General features: G+C 45.0%; 1 long non-coding RNA gene across 2 annotated transcripts; it reads left to right on the top strand.

Moving 5' to 3' along the window:
• The first annotated feature begins 369 nt into the window (after positions 1–369).
• Positions 370–17,501, top strand: LOC131487537 (uncharacterized). 2 transcript variants are annotated; one of them, XR_009249811.1, is made up of 3 exons: positions 370–1,221; positions 8,290–8,517; positions 15,083–17,501. It is a non-coding gene; the product is annotated as an uncharacterized LOC131487537 (long non-coding RNA). The 2 variants fall into 2 exon arrangements; XR_009249810.1 differs by lacking the exon at positions 370–1,221 and adding an exon at positions 3,665–3,822.
• The last annotated feature ends 1,012 nt before the right edge of the window (positions 17,502–18,513 follow it).

Raw genomic sequence — 18,513 nt, 5'->3', positions numbered from 1 at the left:
TTGTTTTCCCCTCTTCTTTCCTTCTTTTTCCCCCTTCAATGTGGAAGGATCATTATAGCTTAAATCTTCCTCTGCGAAGCAAAATAAGTTCATTTATTCTCGTAGCCGACAAGAGCCTGGGTCTGCCTTCCTTTCTGTAGCTCTGAGTGCATGTTCTCCTTGGCAAGGAGAGAAAGAAAGGCTATTGAGTACTTTTTTCCCCGTCTGTTTGATAAAAAAGCATGTTTGTTTTTGTTCATAGATTTAAAGCCCAAAATGGGCCAGTACTGTAAATAAAACATGCGCTCTCATTTGAAAAATTTATTACAAGGAATTTTGTTTATGATTTCATCTTCTCCAGTAATAATTAATTGGAGGTCTTCTGTGGTCCCCACAGACCAACAATCATTCAGACTGTATGAAAGGATCATCCAACACAGCCTCTCTCCTGTCTCTCATCCATAGCCAGAGGAGCAGTGTCTGGGTGTGCTACAACGTTAGCCTGCTTTGGAGAAGTTCAGTTTATGATGTGACTGGCCTGTTCCAGTGTTTGGGGCCTATTTACAAGTCTGTCTGTGACACTGAAGTCAGAGCACCTTTTCAAGGATGCCTCAGATAAGGAAACTCTTCCTTTACACTATCCCCGTAGTTTAGAACCACACCCCATTTTACTTCTCGAGTGCTCAGAATGAAATTACTCAACTGTTTGGTTTAACAAAGGAAACACACATGTATACCCCTATCCACACAATCATATAAATGATAATACCTGAAAATTGGTGAGTATATTCTATGTACTGGACACTCTGCTAAGAGCTTTTTACATGAATGATCTCAGTTTCATAAAACAACTGTTTCAGTCAAGACAGGCTAGGTTATGACATGGTAACAAACAACCCCAAGATTTCCATGGTTTACGATGACAAAGCTTATTTCTCTCTCTTGCTACATGTCCATTTATGTTTGTGGGAACCCTGTTCCACGTCACCCTCACTCTGGGTCCCAGCAGCTAAGCAGCCCATGTCTGGAACATTGGCAGAGGACAGAGAAGTTCCAGAAGATCTTACATCAGCAATTAAGTGACACTTATCACTTCTGCTCATGACTTGTTGACTAGGACTAACCTCATGACCCTTCCCACTAGGGAGCGAGGAGGTACAGTCTGAGTCTATGTCCCACAAGTCGCGATGTGGCAACTGGAAATGTTTACTGAAAATGGTAACCACACAACAACTTTGTAAGGTAGATACTCAAAGTTTTTTTTTTTTCCATTTTATAGATTTGCTGATTACAGATTAGGAAACTGAGGAATAGGGAGGATTTGTAACTTATTCTAGTTCTTGCATCTAATAACTGGGGGAGCCAAGATTCAGACTCAGGCAATTTGAAAGCATACTTCCCCCACCCCAACACATGCACTCATACGTGAGCATGCACATGCTTAAATACACACACACACACACACACACACACACACACACACATCCCTAGGTGCTAGTAGTTCAGTGATCCAGGAGCTGTTAGGTCACAGTATCCTGAAAATGCATCCAGGAGTGGAAATACAGTGGTGAGTGTGAGCCAAAGTCCTTAGAAAGAATCGAAGGTCAAAGCAGGGAAACTACGCTTAGTCACTATGTCCAAGAGGCAGGATCAAGGCCAAGAAGGAAAAATAAAGAAACTAAAAGCCAAGGGTCAAGAGCAGGACACACTGAAATGGGAATATGGTTGGCAGCAGACAGGGGATGGTCTAGTGCTAGATGTTAACCACACAGAGGCCTTTGTATTTCTGTAGCGTGGGTGGGCTTGGCTGGGTTCAGGTCTAGGGAGGAAGCAGAGCATGACGAATACTGCCTCAAGGCTGATCCTCTCATCTAATTCCCACTCTCACTGGGGGAGTGTGTCCTCTCCAAATTGGGTGGGAAAGAACTCAAATATGGTGGATAGAATCTTCTTTGGAAGCCAGACTTGGCCATGTTACTGCTTTAGGAGTTTGTCTTAGGGATTAGCCTTTTACCTGGGACTGGTCTGATCCCTTGTCATAGGGATTTATAGCAGAGACTCGGCTCTTCCATGATTCCCTTTCTCTCTGACTTTACATCCTTGCCTGCTTGCATCTCATTCTTGTTGCCAGCCAAGGGTTCTTTGATATGTGTTTGGCAAGGTCCTTCCTGAAAAGAATGATTGAGAGTTTAATGAAGGGACTATTGACAAAGGACCAGACAAGGTTAAGGCAACTAACAAGGATGACGAGGTGCCCTGAGTCTAGCAACTGTGGGAGGTGTTACTAGTAGAGGGAGCAGTTTATCAGACCCAGGGAGAGCTATGGCTGTAAGAGAGACCTCCTGATAGGGGTCAGATCTTACGTAGAAAAACATGGTAAGAAGGGAGCTGGAGAAGTAAGTGCCCCAATTTCTCCCTTCTTCTACATTCTGATCTACTGATGAACCTGAATTCAACCAAAAACCAAAGGGCAAGGGAATCTAGGTAATGAGTCTGTCAATCTCATATTCCCAGGGTACAGAGAGTAAGGACAGAGAGAGCAAAAAATATCCAGCACATATGCTGGATATGGTTTCTGGTCTTGATGCTTCTGATGAGTCTCATCCCCTCAGCTCCACGACCACCATCCCCCACTGTGGTCACTCCAAGTGACAGCAGCTGTGTGTGGTCCTTTGGCTGCTACTCTTGGGTCTGCTGTTTGTTCATCCATTAAGTCAGCCATTTGAAAAACATTTTTTGAACAAGCTGTTATGAGCCACGTCCTGTTTAAGATTCTCAGAATCCAGTAGTGAGCAGAACCGAGTGCCTGCCCTCATGGAACTTACATTCTAGCAAGGAAAGCTGATGATAAAGAAACTTACACAAGGCTATGTTACAGATACACTAGCTGTGAAAATGAGGCAGGGCAAGAGAGAAAGTGATGTGAACCACTCTTTTAGGTAGGGTTATCAGGAAAGTACCCTCAGAAGAAACTGTCATCACACGCCATATGCATAGAAATGCAATGGAGTGTGGTTCGTACACCATCTTTATCGTTTAGGAAATTTCAGTGCCTTTAGGAACAATGCATTACATTAAAAAATTGAAAGGACGAAGCTAACTAACAATTCAAAAGGGCTATTTCACAAAGTAAGAGAACGAGGCACTCTTTGAGAGCTTAGAGCTCATAGGAAGAAGTCCCTGCCCCAGAGAAATCAAGGGAAGCTTTGTGAAGGAGGCAATGCATTCAAGTTCCATTACGGATAGACACATTGACTAGGCAGGAAGGAGCAGGGAGGACATTGTGGGTGGGGGAAGGGAAGCCAGTGTGAGCAAAGTTGCAGAGGTGACAATGAGTTATTGACAATGGGGGAAGATGGATGCAAGCTAATGAGTTTTGCAGGTTGCAGGCAAGGTTTCTACATATGCTTTGAATTACCCTGCAGCCAACTGGCATCAAAATGTGTTAGGGTAGTAGCTGGCATAGTGGCAGAGTCAGGGATAGGTTGAAATTTTCTCTCTGCCCATAATGAGCTGTGTAACTCTATGCAAGTTTCTGAGCTTCCTTGAACGTCAGTTTGCTCATCACTAAAGTGGAGAGGAAGTCCTAATTGGGATGTCCATTGCTATGCTTGGATGTGAAATATTTGGCACAGTGGCACATAGTAGTCACTAAAGGACTATTCTTCTTCTTGGCCTAAGAAATGAACAATAAAATGTTCTACTTGTCTGGACAAAAAAGCAATTAAGGTTGAGATAGGAAGCCAGCTTTTATGGTCGTGGAAAGCACAGGCTCTGGAGTCAGATTGACTGGATTCTAAACTGGGCTTCTCCATTTTCCAACGAGTGAACTGGGGTAAAATGGTAAGTAACCTCTTTGGACCTCATTTTTTAATCTCTAAAATAGGATGCTTACAGTGACTATCATGCTTTGTTGTGAGGAGTCCATAGAATGCTAAAGAGCTTAGTGTGGTCCCTGGCACAGGGCAAGTACAGCTATCGTGTGTTTATTGTGATAACTGTCATTATTGACTCAGAACAATCCGTGCAGTGCTGGAATTCCCATCTGCACTGGATGAGAGCTTCCACCCGAGGCTGGGAGATGGTGGCTGTGGTGGGGATGGCAGATGTACTGCTCTCATTGGTGAGATGTGGAAGGATCCATTTCAATGCAGGAGAGAAGAGAATATGTGTACAAGAGTGGGGAAAGCCTGTGTCCCAGCCAGTGCACCAGCAGCCCCACTCCTGCCTTAGCTCTTACCAAGCCCATGAATTACAGAGTTGGATACACTCTGGGAAACCACTTATTCACACGATTTTACCACCCTATTTAGAGAGGGACAGCTAAAGTCCAAAGATGGGTAAAGACAGATGATCTGTGATTCCATCCACTGCTTTCTCTTTGCTGGCATTGCAAATGCATGACAAAGTCAGGATCAAAACCAGACCCACCGAAACTCGGGGCTGTTATTTTTTCCATCAGCATCTTCCCTTTTCTCCTTCAAAAACACCATGCCCTTTCAGAAGCATCCTTCCTGAAAGCAGCCACCTTAAATGTTATACTGCCTTCTCTCGCTCTCCATTCCAGTGGAGGGGACTTGACATACCAGGAGGGGTGGGGAGGAAATGGATCAAGGAGAAAGGAGGGACTGGAGTGTCCCCCAGTGGGAACCCCATTCCAAGGTCAGGCTCCAGAAAGGGCCTTGTATACTGTCACTTTGCCAACTCATTCATTCATTCTAGAGTACTAGGAGATCTTTTCTGGTGTATTCTCATGGATTTTTAACATAGATGAGTGATCAGCTGTGAATAAAGACAGCTTTATCTTTTTCTTTTCCAAAGTCTATGCCTCTTATTTACTTTTATTGCCTTATTTCACTGGCTAGGACTTCCAACATGTTGGACAAGGGTTATGAGAGCAGACATCCTTCCTTTGTTCCTGATCTTAGGGGGAAAATATTCAGTCTTTCACCATTAAGCATGATGGTAACTGCAGGGGTTTTTTTTGTTTTTGTTTTGCTTTGTTTCTGTAAATTCCTTTTATTAGGTTGAGAGAGTTTCCATCTATTTTCAGTTTGCTGAGAGATTGTTTTTTTTTTTTTCCTCTGGAGTTATTTTTTTAATCATGATTGAAAAATTTTGTCAGATTGATAAAACCATATAATCTTTCTTCTTTAGAATATTAATAAGGTGCTTATGTTGATTGATTTTTGAATATCAAACTGGTCCTACACTACCAGGATAAGCTCCATTGATCATGGCTTTACTATTTAATTGAGATTTGATTTGCTAATTATATGTTGAAGATCTGTGTGTCTATGTTCATGAGGGCTATTGGTTTCAAATTTCTCTTCTTGTAATGTCTTTGTCTGGTTTTGGTGCCAGGGTAATGTGTGCCTCATAAATGAATTGAAAGTCTTCCCTTCTGTTCTACTTTCTGGAAGACAGCATGTAGAATTGGTGCTATTTCTTCTTTAGATATTTGCTGGATTTGCAAAAATCATGTGTAACTGAAGATTTCTTTTTCCAACTCAAGCTTTCTAATAGTTATAATAAAACTATTTATATGATGGATTTCATTTGTGGTGAATTTATGGTTTTCAAAGAATTGGTCCATTTCACCTAATGTGTCAAATTTATATGTGTAGGGTTGTTTTACAAATACTTACTAGGCTTGCCATGTCTGTGGGGTTTGTCATGATATCCTCCTATTCACTGCTGTTACCATAAATTTGTAGGTTTTTTTTATCTTCCTGCCTTTGTTAGTATTGCTAGAGGTGTATTAACTTTATTGATACTTTCAAAGAGCAAGGTTTTTGTTTCACTGAAATTCTCTATTTTTTTCTGGTTTCAATTTTATTTATTTCTGCTCTTTATTTTTTGTTCTTCTGCTTGTTTGGGGTTTATTTTGCTCTTTTTCTAGCTGCTTCATGTGGAAGTTTAGCTTATTGATTTGAGATATTTCTTCCTTGCTTCTATAAGCATCTAGAGCTATAAATATTCCTCTAAGCAATGCCTTAGCTGCATCTCACAAATTTTCATTTGTTGTATTTTTATTTTTCAGTCAGCTCAAAATATTTTCTCATTTTTCTTGAGAATTCCAATTTGATCCATAGGTGATTTAGAAGTATGTGGTTTAATTTCCAAGTATTTATATTTTCTCATTTTTCTTGAGAATTCCAATTTGATCCATAGGTGATTTAGAAGTATGTGGTTTAATTTCCAAGTATTTAGAGACTTTCTTGTTATCTTTGCAGTACTGATTTCAAGTTTAATTCCATTTTAATAGAAAGGCACACTTTATATGATTCAATGCTTTCAAACTTGTGAAGGTTTGCTGTATGACCCAAGATATGGTCTATCTTGGTAACTGATCATTGTAGATTTTGAAAATGTGGCCTCTGCTGTTGGGTGGAGTATTCTCTAAATGCCCGTTAGATCCGGGCATCCAGTGGTGCTATTTATTTAGTTCTTATACACCCCTGATGGTTTTCTCTCTACATGTCCTGTCAATTACTGAAAGAGAAGTTTTGAAATTTCTAGCTATAATTGTGGATTTGCCTATATTTTCAGTTTGGACCATTTTTGTTTCATATGTCTTGAGGTTCTGTTGGTAGATGTATCCACATTTAAAATCATTAAATCTTCCTGGTAAATTGACTCTTATCATAATATCCTTCTATATTGCCTATCATTTTCTTTGCACTGAAATCAACTTTATCTGATATTTTACAGCTACTGCAGCTTTTCTTTTTGATGAGTATTTGCATGGTATATCTTTTCCCATCATTTCACTTCTAACCTTCCCATACGGCTGTATATAAAGTGAGTTCTTTGTAGACAGTTTTAGTGAGTCTTTTATAAAAACAAAAAATCCATTCTGAGAATCTCTGACTTTTAATTGGTGTGTTAGGACCATTGGCGTTTAAATGTATTTATTGATATGTGTGGATTTAGGCCTCCCACATTATTATTTGTTTTCTCTTTGTTCCCTGTGATTTATTGCCTTTGTTTCTCCTTTTCTTTTTTTGGATTGTTTGAAAATTTTTAAAAAATCATTCCAAATCAGTTTAATTGTTGTGGTTTTGACTATATATTTTTTGTATATTTATATTTAGTGGTTATTAAGATATTAAAATATACATACTTGTATCCTCACAGTCTATTTGGAATCAATGTTTTCCACTACAAGTGTAATGTAGAAACCTTATCTCCACATAGGTTCCTTTCTCTGTGTATTTTATAGTTTTCTACATGTTATGTCTACATGTATTGGAAACCCCATCAAACAGTGTTATGATCTTTGCTTTCAGCCATCATATATTTAAATTATTCAAGAGAAGATCAATAGTTTATCATATTTAACTATATATTTACTATTACCATTGCTCTTCCCTCATTTGTGATATTCCAAATGTCTCTGTAGTATCATTTCCCTTTGCTTAAAGATTTTCTATGTCAATTATTTTAAGGCAAGTCTACTGGCAACAAATTTCTTTATTTCACCTCTGTTCCTAAAGGATATTTGCATTTCTTTTTTTTTAATTTTTAAAATTTTATTTATTTATTTATTTATTTATTTATTTATTTATTTATTTTTGAGAGAGAGAACACAAGCAGAGTAGGGGCAGAGAGAGAGGTAAACACAGAATCTGAAGCAGGCTCCAGGCTCCGAGCTGTCAGCACAGAGCCTGACCCAGGTCTTGAACTCACCAACCATGAGATCATGACTTTAGCTGAAGTCAGACACCCAACCAACTGAGGATATTTGTATTTCTAAGTTGACAACTCCTTTCTTTCAACAATTTAGAAATGTTGTTCCACTTCCTTCTCCAGTGACCCAAATGTTGACACTTTTGTTATTATATGTTATTATATTGGATCATATGGTAGTTCTATTTTTAATTTTTCGAGGAACCTCCATTCTGTTTTCCATAGCAACTGCACCAACTTACATTCTCACTAACAGTGCACAAGCGTTCCTTTTTTTCTACACCTTTGCCAACACTTGATATCTGTTGTATTTCTTATTTTAGCCATTATGACAGGTATAAGATTCTATCTCATTGTGGTTTTGATTTGCATTTCCCTGATGATGAGTGATGGTGAGCATCTCATTTACTCTTGAGAACCCATTTAACCTCGTGGAGGAGGGCTGGCATATCAGCAGGTAGAATTTAAGTCCTAGGTTAGCCTGAACTGGATTTTTGGTTGTTGTTGCCTTTTTCTGTCGGTATTGTTAGAAAAACAAGGGGTCTCAGTCTTTCTACTGCCCCTTCTCATCTCAGTCTGAATCATAACCAGAGCCTGAAGGCTTCTAATGTTTTTCAGGGACCAGATTTGTCATCAGATCCAAGAGGCAAACACTGCTTCGCAGACTTACAGTGGGAACTATACTGTGCACTTGCACATGAGATGGCCCTCCACCTGTCTTGGCAACCACAAGACAGACCCTTTATATACAACCCTGGGGAGTCCTCCCTTCAGGACATCTTTCCATTGAAATACAAAGATGATGACTTCGGCCACTGTGGTGAAGTCTCAATGGAGGCCATTCAGGTAACAAAACTAAAAAATGTGTGAATGACTCAGAGGTTTTCTAAGGTGAGGAACAGAAGGAGGGATAGAAGAGGGAGAAGAAAGAGATGCATGTGTGGTCCCTGTCTTGACTAATAAGTTGGCAGTGACGTAGAGAAGTAACTCGATGCGGGCTGAATTTTGTTCCTCTAGTTCCTGAGTCCTGATAACTGAACTATAGACTTAAAGAGTGTTAAAACAGGAGGGTTACTGCCCCAGAGATGGTCTGGGGAGAACCTGCCAATCAGACCAGTGTCTGCCTTCCACCACAGGACAGGAGAAAGGCCACACAGCGCCTAGCTTCTGCCCCTCTGAAGAACACCTGGATGGCTACGCCCACACTCAGGACTGGAGGGACTGTCTGGCCCCTCATCAGACTAGCTGAAGGCCAAGATGGGAATCAGCACAAGTGGGATACCTGGCCTCAAATCCCAGGTTGGCCCCCACTTACTCATCTCTAAATGAGTACTAATATGGGGGCACCTGGGTGGCTCCGTCAGTTAAGCATCCAACTCTTGCTTTTGGCTCAGGTCATGATCTCACATTTCATGAGTTCGAGCCCCATGTCAGCCCTTTGTGCTGGCAGTAGGGAGCCTGCTTGGGATTCTCTCTCTCCCTCTCTTTCTGCCTCTTCCCTGCTTGCTTTCCCTCTCTCTCAAAATAAATAAACAAACACTGAAAAAAATTAAAAAAAAAAAGAAGGGTAAGAAACAACCTTATTCTATTACTAATCACACATGGTACTCCTCCTTGTCAAGCCTGTCATAACCTCCGAATATTCAACACAGTTACCAGAGAAGAAATGTGTCATCCTTGATCCAAACCAATGTTCCAGCAAGAGAGAGGCAAAACTGGGACTAGAATCTAAATCTTCTGCTCTCCCGTCCACTGCTATTTCACTGGTAGCACCTCGTCTTTCTGCTCCAAAACTCAGAAATAGAAATGGTAACCCTACATGTTAGCAGGACTTTATGTCTCCTAAAGGAATTGAGAAACTTCCAGCTGTTTTTCTCAAAGACCTGTAGGGAAGACAAGAACCCCTAACCCAAATGGTAAAAGAAAAACACTGTGCTAGTTTTTGGTCTCAGGAGGGCTTTCTGGAGCATCGAAGAGGATATACACCCTGCTGAGAGATGAATCTTACATGCTGTAGTAACCCTTATGTGACTTTCACGGGCTGGGACATTAGCCTGACTTAATTTTTTGTTTAATTTTTAAAATATTTTTGAGAGAGAAAGAAAGAGAAAGAGAGAAGGAGAGAGAGAGAACCAGCGGGGGAGGGGCAGAGAGAGAGGGAGACACAGAATCCAAAGCAGGCTCCAGGCTCCACGCTGTCAGCACAGAGCCCAATGTGGGACTCGAACTCCCGAACTCCTGAACCGTGCGATCGTGACCTGAGCCGAAGTCAGATGCCAAACGACTGCGCCACCCCAGTGCCCCAGCCTGAGTTAAGTTTTAATATGTCAGTGAATCTTTGAAATATAAGGCGGGTGAGTGCCCACGAGCGTGTGCAGCCCTGTGTGCATGTTGTGCTCATGACTCCTGACAGCGTGCTATGCGCAGGGACCACGTCAACATGTTTTACATGCTGACCCATGTGCATGCTTCCAGGAGTGTCTGAGGGCGCATGGGTTGGCGTGTAATGCATGTATGTGTGTGAACGTATGTGGAGGTGACCTATCGTGTTTGTCTCAAAAGCTGCAGGTGTCGCAAGTAGTGCTATGGCAGGTGCCACCTCTTTGCTTCTTGGCTGACTCCCCAGCCCTCATTAACACCCACGATTGCTCCACAGCCTTCCCATCACTAAGCTGTCCCAGCATCTGGATGCCTGCCAGTTAGAAGCAGGGACTCCTGACATTATCCAGGGGATGCACCATTCTGTCCCATCAACCCTGGCTTCACCCCAGGACCGAGAATACTCCCGAGAGCCAGCAAGGAGGAATTCACAAAGTTCAGTTACTCCCACCTGAAATGTCTCTCCTGCCAGCCCCAGGCTCCTGTGCCTGCTACCTCAGCCCTCCACTGAGCCCGTACTAAGGCCAGGCTGGGCCACGGACTTCAACCCAGAGTGTGCCAGACATGGGCCCTCTGGCAGACAGAGATGTGACCCCGCTGAGAGGCATTCTTTGCTTTGGGGAGCAGCAAAGAAGGAATTTCATCGTCCAGGAGGAACTTTCCTCCTATTATAATTCCCAGTGCCTAACACATAATTAGTTCTCAATATATGTTGAGTAAATGACTGACTGACTTACTGACTGAGTGTGGATAATGCATGCTGAGGTAAAAGACTAGGCGCTGTCTGGGGACAGGGTTGTGTACTCTTTGGTCCGCATGTTCTACTTGAGGCTGGTATAGTTGGAGTTAAATTATGAATGGGCTGTCCCGTTGAGGTTAGCATTTATTGAGCACCTACTGTGTGTCAAGCACTAGGCCAGACCCTCAGGAAGAATGTCACAATGTTCTGGAGTGACAGCTGTATTTGTTTGCTAGGGCTGCCATAGCAAAGTACCTCAGACTGGGTGGCCTACACAACCTGTCAGCAGGTTCCCTTCTGAGGCCCACGAGGGAACGATCTCTGCTGGGCCTCATTCCTTGGTTGGTAGATGGCCATCTTCTTGTTGTGTCTTCCCATCATCTTCTCTCTGTATGTGTCTGGGTCTAAATTTCCTCTCGTCGGGTAGTCACCAGTCATACTGGATAAGGACTCATCCTAAGGACCTCATTTTAATTTAATTACTTCCTTAAAGACCCTGTCTCCAAATCCAGTTACATTTTGAAATGCTGGAGATTAAGACCTCATGATATAAATTTTGGAGGGTACACAGTTTAGCCCACAATACACATAGATGCAGGTCGTTGAAGTGTCACGTTGTCCATGAAGACTGCTTTGGCTTTCTTCCAGAGAATTTGGTACTGCCATAATAACCGCTGTGCGAATTTTGTCATGGTCATTATGTGTTTAAGCCGCTATCTTCCTTCTAGTCTGAGGACTCATGAGCTGGGCTTCAAGAGTTCATATTCTGTGTCTAGTATCTGGCATAACACGTGGTGCCAAGGAGTGCAGTAAATCCTTGTTATATGGAAGGACGGATGGAACTGATGAAAATGGAATGGAAGGAAATCACTAGAAAACGCTTGTGGCGGATCCCATGGTCCTGGTAATAAGTCTAAGGGAGCAGAGAGGTGTTGGACAGGCCTCTCAGAGGGGAAGCCCTGCTCCAGGCTCCGTCCACTGGCAGTTAATCTTGCTTTGCAAAAAGGGCAACAGGAAGAAATTGTGCCCAAACCAGGAATCTCTCCACCAGGGGAGATTGCATCGTTCCTGGCTTTTCGAGCTGATAGGGCCCATGACTCCTGAGGTCACGCTGGAAGAACAAAGAGACTCTGCACCAGGTCTTGTCCTGTTTCAGTCCTAGCCCATATCCCACTTACCCACCCCTGCCTTGGTTGCCACATTCCTTTCCTGGAATCAGTATGAGGGCATTCAGGCAGGAGTTTTCAAATAAAAAACCCAGAATGGAGGTTGAAAATAGTGAGGGATGCTCTTCCTCCGAGGACTGAAGCCCTGAATGTACTAGGGTCTTCATCGGGTGGTAGCCCCTGTTTCCATACTGCTGGTCTAGAACACTTCACTGGTACAGCCAGGCTGCCTCCTGCCCCCACCACCCAGCCCCCTGTGTTTCTGGGGTCGCTGTCTTCACCTGTCCCCTCCTCCAAGAAGGCTTGAGTCTAGGGCAGGAAAAGTCATCTTCCCGCCTTTGCCCCCCACCCTGGACCTATTTCCCTTGACTCTCCCCAGCCTTACTACCAGAAGCATAGCCCTCTTGGGCCTGTTGCCCTACCTCTGTCTGGGATTCCCAGAAAGGCCAGGCTTGGTACACAGTGCCCTTCCATGTCCCCTGCCCTACCCTTCTGAAGCCTTACCTTCATCCTTCCCTCCTTCTCCTGGGTGGTGGCACGCTCCTCTCTGTGCTACCTGGCCCAGAATGGAATTGGAGCTTCCTCTTTCTGGATGCGAGGTCTCATTTGATTGCTTACACCCTGCAAAGGTCCCGTTCCTGCTCTTCCTGTTCTGGCTTCCCCTTGACCGGGGACTCTCTGGGCCTGCTGGAGCCTGGGCTCAGGAGAAGGAGAGGACTGGCCTTAGTGGAGTGTGACTTCTGATGGCCCTTAAGTGTAGGCAGCAGGCGCACCCTGGCGCCTCTCTCAGCCCTGCTGGGGGGGGGGGGGGGGCTCACTCTAGTAAACAGAACTGCGGCCCAGACAAAAGCCATTAGACATCACGACGACATCCGTGCCATGCCATGTTCCTGGCACCAAGGGCCCGGCTAAATACCTTTGCAAAGCTCTCATTGTGTTGCATCCTGCCCGCCCTCCCGGCCTTCCCCGCACTATCAAATCTTCCTGCGGCCCTTTGTTGTCAAACCAAATATAGCGCTACATTGTCTGGCCTTCCACCCATTCTGGCTGGATAAAGGGGCTCGGTCCCCAGACTGGGGGCGCGTGGCTCCGGCAGCCTCCTCAATGCTATCTCACCACCCCAGCCCACGCCGGGGACCCGCAGCCGCCCCGCCCGCCCGCTCCGCTCCGGGGCCGGCCGCCGTGCCGCTGATACGCTGGGTATTCTTCTCCGGAGGTTCCCACGAGCATGTCACTAACCGTTTCCTGGGCCTTATCACCGGGAGGAAAAAAAGGAGCGCCTTTGAAGAGTGGAAACAAAACATCAGGCCCCATTGTTGTGTGACTTCCCCGGGCACAATCTAGGCTCTCCATCGCCTCGCTCGCAGAGACTACAAATGCGGCCTAACACAGATACTCCAATCGGCAATTTGACCAGGACAGTTATTGTTCTGTATCTGCCATCTCTGCTCTGCGTTGTTTGTGGCTTTTAAATCAGCCTTTTCATTCCTCTCTCTTGGCTCGGAGCAAGTCAAAAGCCGCTGCCGGTGGTTGGCACTGTTAGAAGCAAGGGCCCAATCTGCACCCTCACGGGCGCCTTGCCGGTGGCCGCCCTCCTCGGCCTTGCCCTCCTGGCTTCTCTCTGCCCTCGCTCTCATTCCTCTCCTCTGCCTCCGCCTCCTTCCTTTCCCTCCCATTTTCTTTCCCCCCTTCCTCTTTCTTCCAGTCCACGCCAGCCTCTGCCTCTCCCATTCACAAGTCAGCTCAGCCCTGTACCTAAGTGATGAGCGGGAAGCCCGTGCTTCTGGTCGACTTCTTGGGAATGAATGAAGGGGAGTTGGGACTTGATTAGGATCCATTGCTCCGGTAGAGCCTGCATGATTCTAGAGTACTAAATCTTAGGGAACTCCCAAGACGAGTCCATCCCCTTGCTCTTACATGGGAAGAAGCACCAGAGGCTCTGAGACTAGAATGACCTGCCCGATACCGCACGGTGAGTTGGTGACCACCAGGACCGGAAGCCAGGTCTACCCAGCTTCTGGACCCTGGGCGGCAAATGCGGTGTCCTTCCTGGCTGCGACTCAAGATTCCCTCTGAGAAGCCCAGGGACATGTCCTTGTGTTAGGTGGCTGACTGAGATGCGGGCGGGCCTAAAACTCATCTTCCATTTTAGAGAAACCCAGGAAACATTTCCTAGCCTAGCACAAGGCGGCTAAGCACAGACCATGCGTACTGAAAACCCTAGCCAGAATATTGGCTTTGCTATTTATTAGCTGTGTGACCGTGGGCAAGTCACTACACCTCTCTGTCTGATTCCTCATTTTAAATGGGCGCAAAAGCAGAACCTACCTCCTAGTCTTTTTGTGGAGATTTATAGAGAGTCCCAGATGCATAAGAAACATTGTGTAAATATTAGCTATTTATGATTACTGAGAAGAAGCCCGTACTAACCTCCACTTTTACATCAATCACCGGCTCATTTTGCTATCTTGTAAATGTGGACATCTCAGAGCTTGTCTTATAGTAGGGTGCTTGCACATGTACACTTTAGTTGGTCCCTCCCTGCACCCCGCCCCACCTTCCAGTCAGTAAACACCTTTCCCTACCCAGCAGCAGATATTGAGAACATACTAGGTTGCCAGACACCGTGGGTAGCTTGCCCCATGGAGCTTCTGAGGCAAACGAAGGGATTAAGAACATAAACACACAAATATCCAACTACAAACTATAAAGTGAAGGAGGAGTACACGGTGTGATGAAAAGTTGTACTGGTGGACCAAATCTAGATTGGGAGTTTAGGGAAAGCATCTCCGAGACAGAGACCTTCCGGTTGAGTTTTAAAAGAATGATGGAAGGTGGCCGGGCCAGGAGCAAGTGAACACTCCTGGCAGAAGCATGATGGGGCCCCTCTGAGGACCTGATCAGAGACTGAAAGTCCGGCATGCCTGGCACAGACAGCTGGACGGAAGGGCATGGAGTCAGCAGAGGGTACACAGGTCACTCAAGGTCGCGTGTGAATTTGGAATTTTACCCCCTAAGGCATTACAAAACCTCCAGTAGGTTCTAGTAGTTCATTTGGCTGCTGGACAGAGAATGGATAGAGCAGGGCAATTAAGTGCAGAGCAAAGAGGCTATTTATCTATTCCAGGTGGGAGAAGAGAGGAGCTTGGACCAGCATGGTGGATGTGGAAATGCAGACAGGAACTCACGGGGTATTTGGAATAGAATCTGTAGAACTCGGTGATGGTTGGACTACAGGGTAAGAAGGGAGAACAATGACTGAAAGAAGCGTCTGACCTGAGCATCCAGGCTTCGTACTGAGAAGGGGAGCCTGGAGGAAGCTCTGGACGTCAAGAGCTCTAGTTGTATCTGGGATGCCCAGCAGACAGCAGGGTACTTGGATCTGGAGTTTAGAGTAGCAGTCCAAGCTAGAGATGCACATGTGGGCATTCACAGCACTGTATGGTGGTGAATGCATGCATGAATGAGTAAAGTGTTACTAAGATTGGAACTCAGATTTGTCTAACTGAACAGTTAATATTTTATATACTATTCAGTCACCCTCCAATGAACTAAATTCAGTAAAAGGGTGACTCTTCCAGTATCCAGAGACTAAGTCCAAGGCAAAAGGTGGTACCTCCCAGATCAAGACAACAGCCTGGATTCTCAGAAGTCTTGAGAACAGGCAGAACCCAAGAGTCTCCAGAGTCAGGGACTCTGGCATAAGATCTGGAGGTACATAGGAAGAAGAAGAATCTTGGGGAGTGTAGGATCCCATAACATCCCCACACTGCACTAGACCAAAACTCTCCAGAGTAGACTTTCATAAGTATGTACAGTACTCAGTATATTAGTAAGGCTGGGCTAAACTAGATGGCAAGAACAAACAACGCCTCCATCTCAATGACATAACTCCACCAAGTGCCATAGGGGTCAGGCACCATTGGAGACAGTTTTCCAAGAGCACTTCCTGGATCAGGACTATCTGCCCCCTCCCAACAGTGATATCCTGATGGTCTTGAAAGTGTGGAGAATTCACAGCTGCCCCTGACAACTTTGAACTGGAAGCCACACAAATGTCTGCCACTCCCAGCCTAAGGACCTGGCGTGTGGCCCCAGCCCAGCTGCAGAGGAGACCCGGTGATGGAGAGGAGTCTGTGGAGGCTTCATGAAGAGTGACTGTCCCTGCCTCGTGAGCAGGTGCACATGGTCTTTCCTTCTTCCAACGGGAGAAGTGATGAGACAGGATTGGAAGATCCAAGTGGGAGACGATTGGAGAGGGTCAAGGCTGGGGATGATGACATTCAATCAACCTTTGAGAGCTAGGATCAGAAATCTGTGACTGGAACCATGTCTGTTTCTAGTCACGGGGATTCCATTTTCTCCCATTCTCTACATGTGCTACTCATTGGAAAATGCTTCTACTTCTGTGACCTGGAGGAGGGGTTAAAGTGATTTACTCTGTCACACCATGAGGTCTGTGCCCTCTCGTGCCTGCTACCACCCAGGATCCATGTGGAGGAGAGAGCTGGGAGGGTGGGACAAGACTGCCCTGATTGAGCCAAATCCTGAGAGGCCACATTCAGGGAACTCCCCACAGGCCCAAACCTTCCTAAGCCAGGATCATGGTCTCTGCCAGTGAGTTTCTGTATCCTTCCAGCATAGTGATCTTATCGAGGCAGATTAAAAATGAGAATGGGCCCATAAAACATGCATTATGGTCTCTCAAAGCCTCATAAAGCCAGATGAATGCCTTGCTCCAAAGGTCCTTACACGGAGTTTACACCTCTCTCCCTCTCCCTAATGGAATTGTCAACAACAGATTATTGAAGTTAAAAAAAAAAAAAAAAATTAGTTAACTTGTAAAGTTCAACCCACTTTGAATCATTTGGCCTTATGGATTCCCTGGAGTAAAGTGGATCATGCCAAAAGATACCTGTTTTTCCTTGGCCCTAAAATAGCTCCTCCACATTTTCCATGAGGCTTGGAGCAAAGGCATAGAAAGAAATCTTAGGGACAGCTCTTCCTTTCTGGGCGGTTCCATCTCCTCATCCCACTTTCCCACTGGTACCTAAGTCTGCAGCCCCAAAACAAAGTGTTTCAATTCAGGCAGATGCCAGGCTTCTTATGAGTCTATTCCCAGGATTTCAGATCCTCTCCTGAGAAACAGCCTTGACAGGAAGAAGAGAGAGCTGCTAGACATTGGGCAGATTTTCTGTTCCTCTATCTCTGACCACCCGGCCAAGGGTAAGTTACCCACACATTGCAGCCTTGCCTTTCTGTTCTCAGGCAGGAAGGATTGAAGGTGCTGGAGTGGAGCAACGAACCCGGCTCGTGGCATGCTCTGACTCTGGTCAAGCTGCCACCTCGTGCAAGTGACTCTGTTCCCAGATCCCCTGCACCCAAGTCCTTGTCTTGCTACTGTGTCCTCTGAGAGTGGAGATTATCGCAGGGATGGGAATCCTGACTGGGCTGAATCCAAGCCAGCCACGGGGACTTCCTTCCTATCCAACCTCCCCCGGAAGCTCAATTTCTTCCTCCTGTTTAAATAAATCCTTCCCTCGACTCCTTTCTCCTGGGTCCCAACCTGACCCACCCCTCAGCCTCCAGAGCTCTGAGGCCACACTGTGGTGGGAATAGTGAGAGGATGAAGCCATGGTCTGGGAGGGGTTTGGGTCCAGGTTTATTGCTTTCCTTTGGACTGGGTGTGATAGTTCAACCAACATAGATACCAGCCTAAATTTTCCCAACAGGCTAGACTAAAAAGGCACGTTCTTTTGAATGAAGTATTTGGGCCTTCTTTACTACATCTCTGATGGCCTGACTCTAGAGATGGGCTGGCATCTTTTCTCACTAGAGCCTCTGTTCTCTCCTGGACTTAAAGCTCAGACCACATCTGTGCAGAAGATCCTTCATACCCAGCCATACGACCTCAACCACAATCTCCAGATTGGTCCTCAGTCCTATAACACTTCATGCTGACCATTGATTCAACCCCAATTACTCTGTATTATAATTGTTTCTTTGCATGTCTGCACCCTGACTAAACTATGGGAATGTGGCAGGCAAGGGCCAACCAGCTTTGACTTACTGTTGTATCTCCAGAGCCTTACACAATGCCTGGCACATAGTACATGTTCAATAAATGTTTGCAGAATGAGTAGACATATTTAATTGTGTCTTCTTAGTCCGATTCTAAGCAGGCAAGAACTTTTGCAGTGTGTTGAGACTGTTTGCCCGTAAACTGTGTAGGGAAGCTCACTGATTCCGTGACCTCCTGGGATGGGCTCTAAAACACAAGTGAGACAGAATAAATGTCTGGCTGTTCTGTTTTGACTGGTGACAAGAGTTGCAAGCTGATTAATACATTTAAAGTGGTGATCAATTTGTCTTATTCACATCCTCTTATCTTGATTGTAATGAGTAGATCTTTTAACATAATGAAAACTGCATATTTCACTCAAATTCACAGTTTTGCATTCCAGAGGAGATGAAATGCTGTTTTTATTTCACGTTAAAATGAGGTGTAAGCTCTTGTCTTGGGAGGCCAGGGAAGGTGACAGGCAGCGTCTCTCCTTG

This window comes from Neofelis nebulosa, chromosome 10, assembly GCF_028018385.1.
Source record: "Neofelis nebulosa isolate mNeoNeb1 chromosome 10, mNeoNeb1.pri, whole genome shotgun sequence".
NCBI classification, from domain to species: Eukaryota; Metazoa; Chordata; class Mammalia; order Carnivora; family Felidae; genus Neofelis; species Neofelis nebulosa.
Note: the sequence above shows the minus strand (reverse complement) of the source record. Positions and strands in the feature narration are given on the sequence as shown.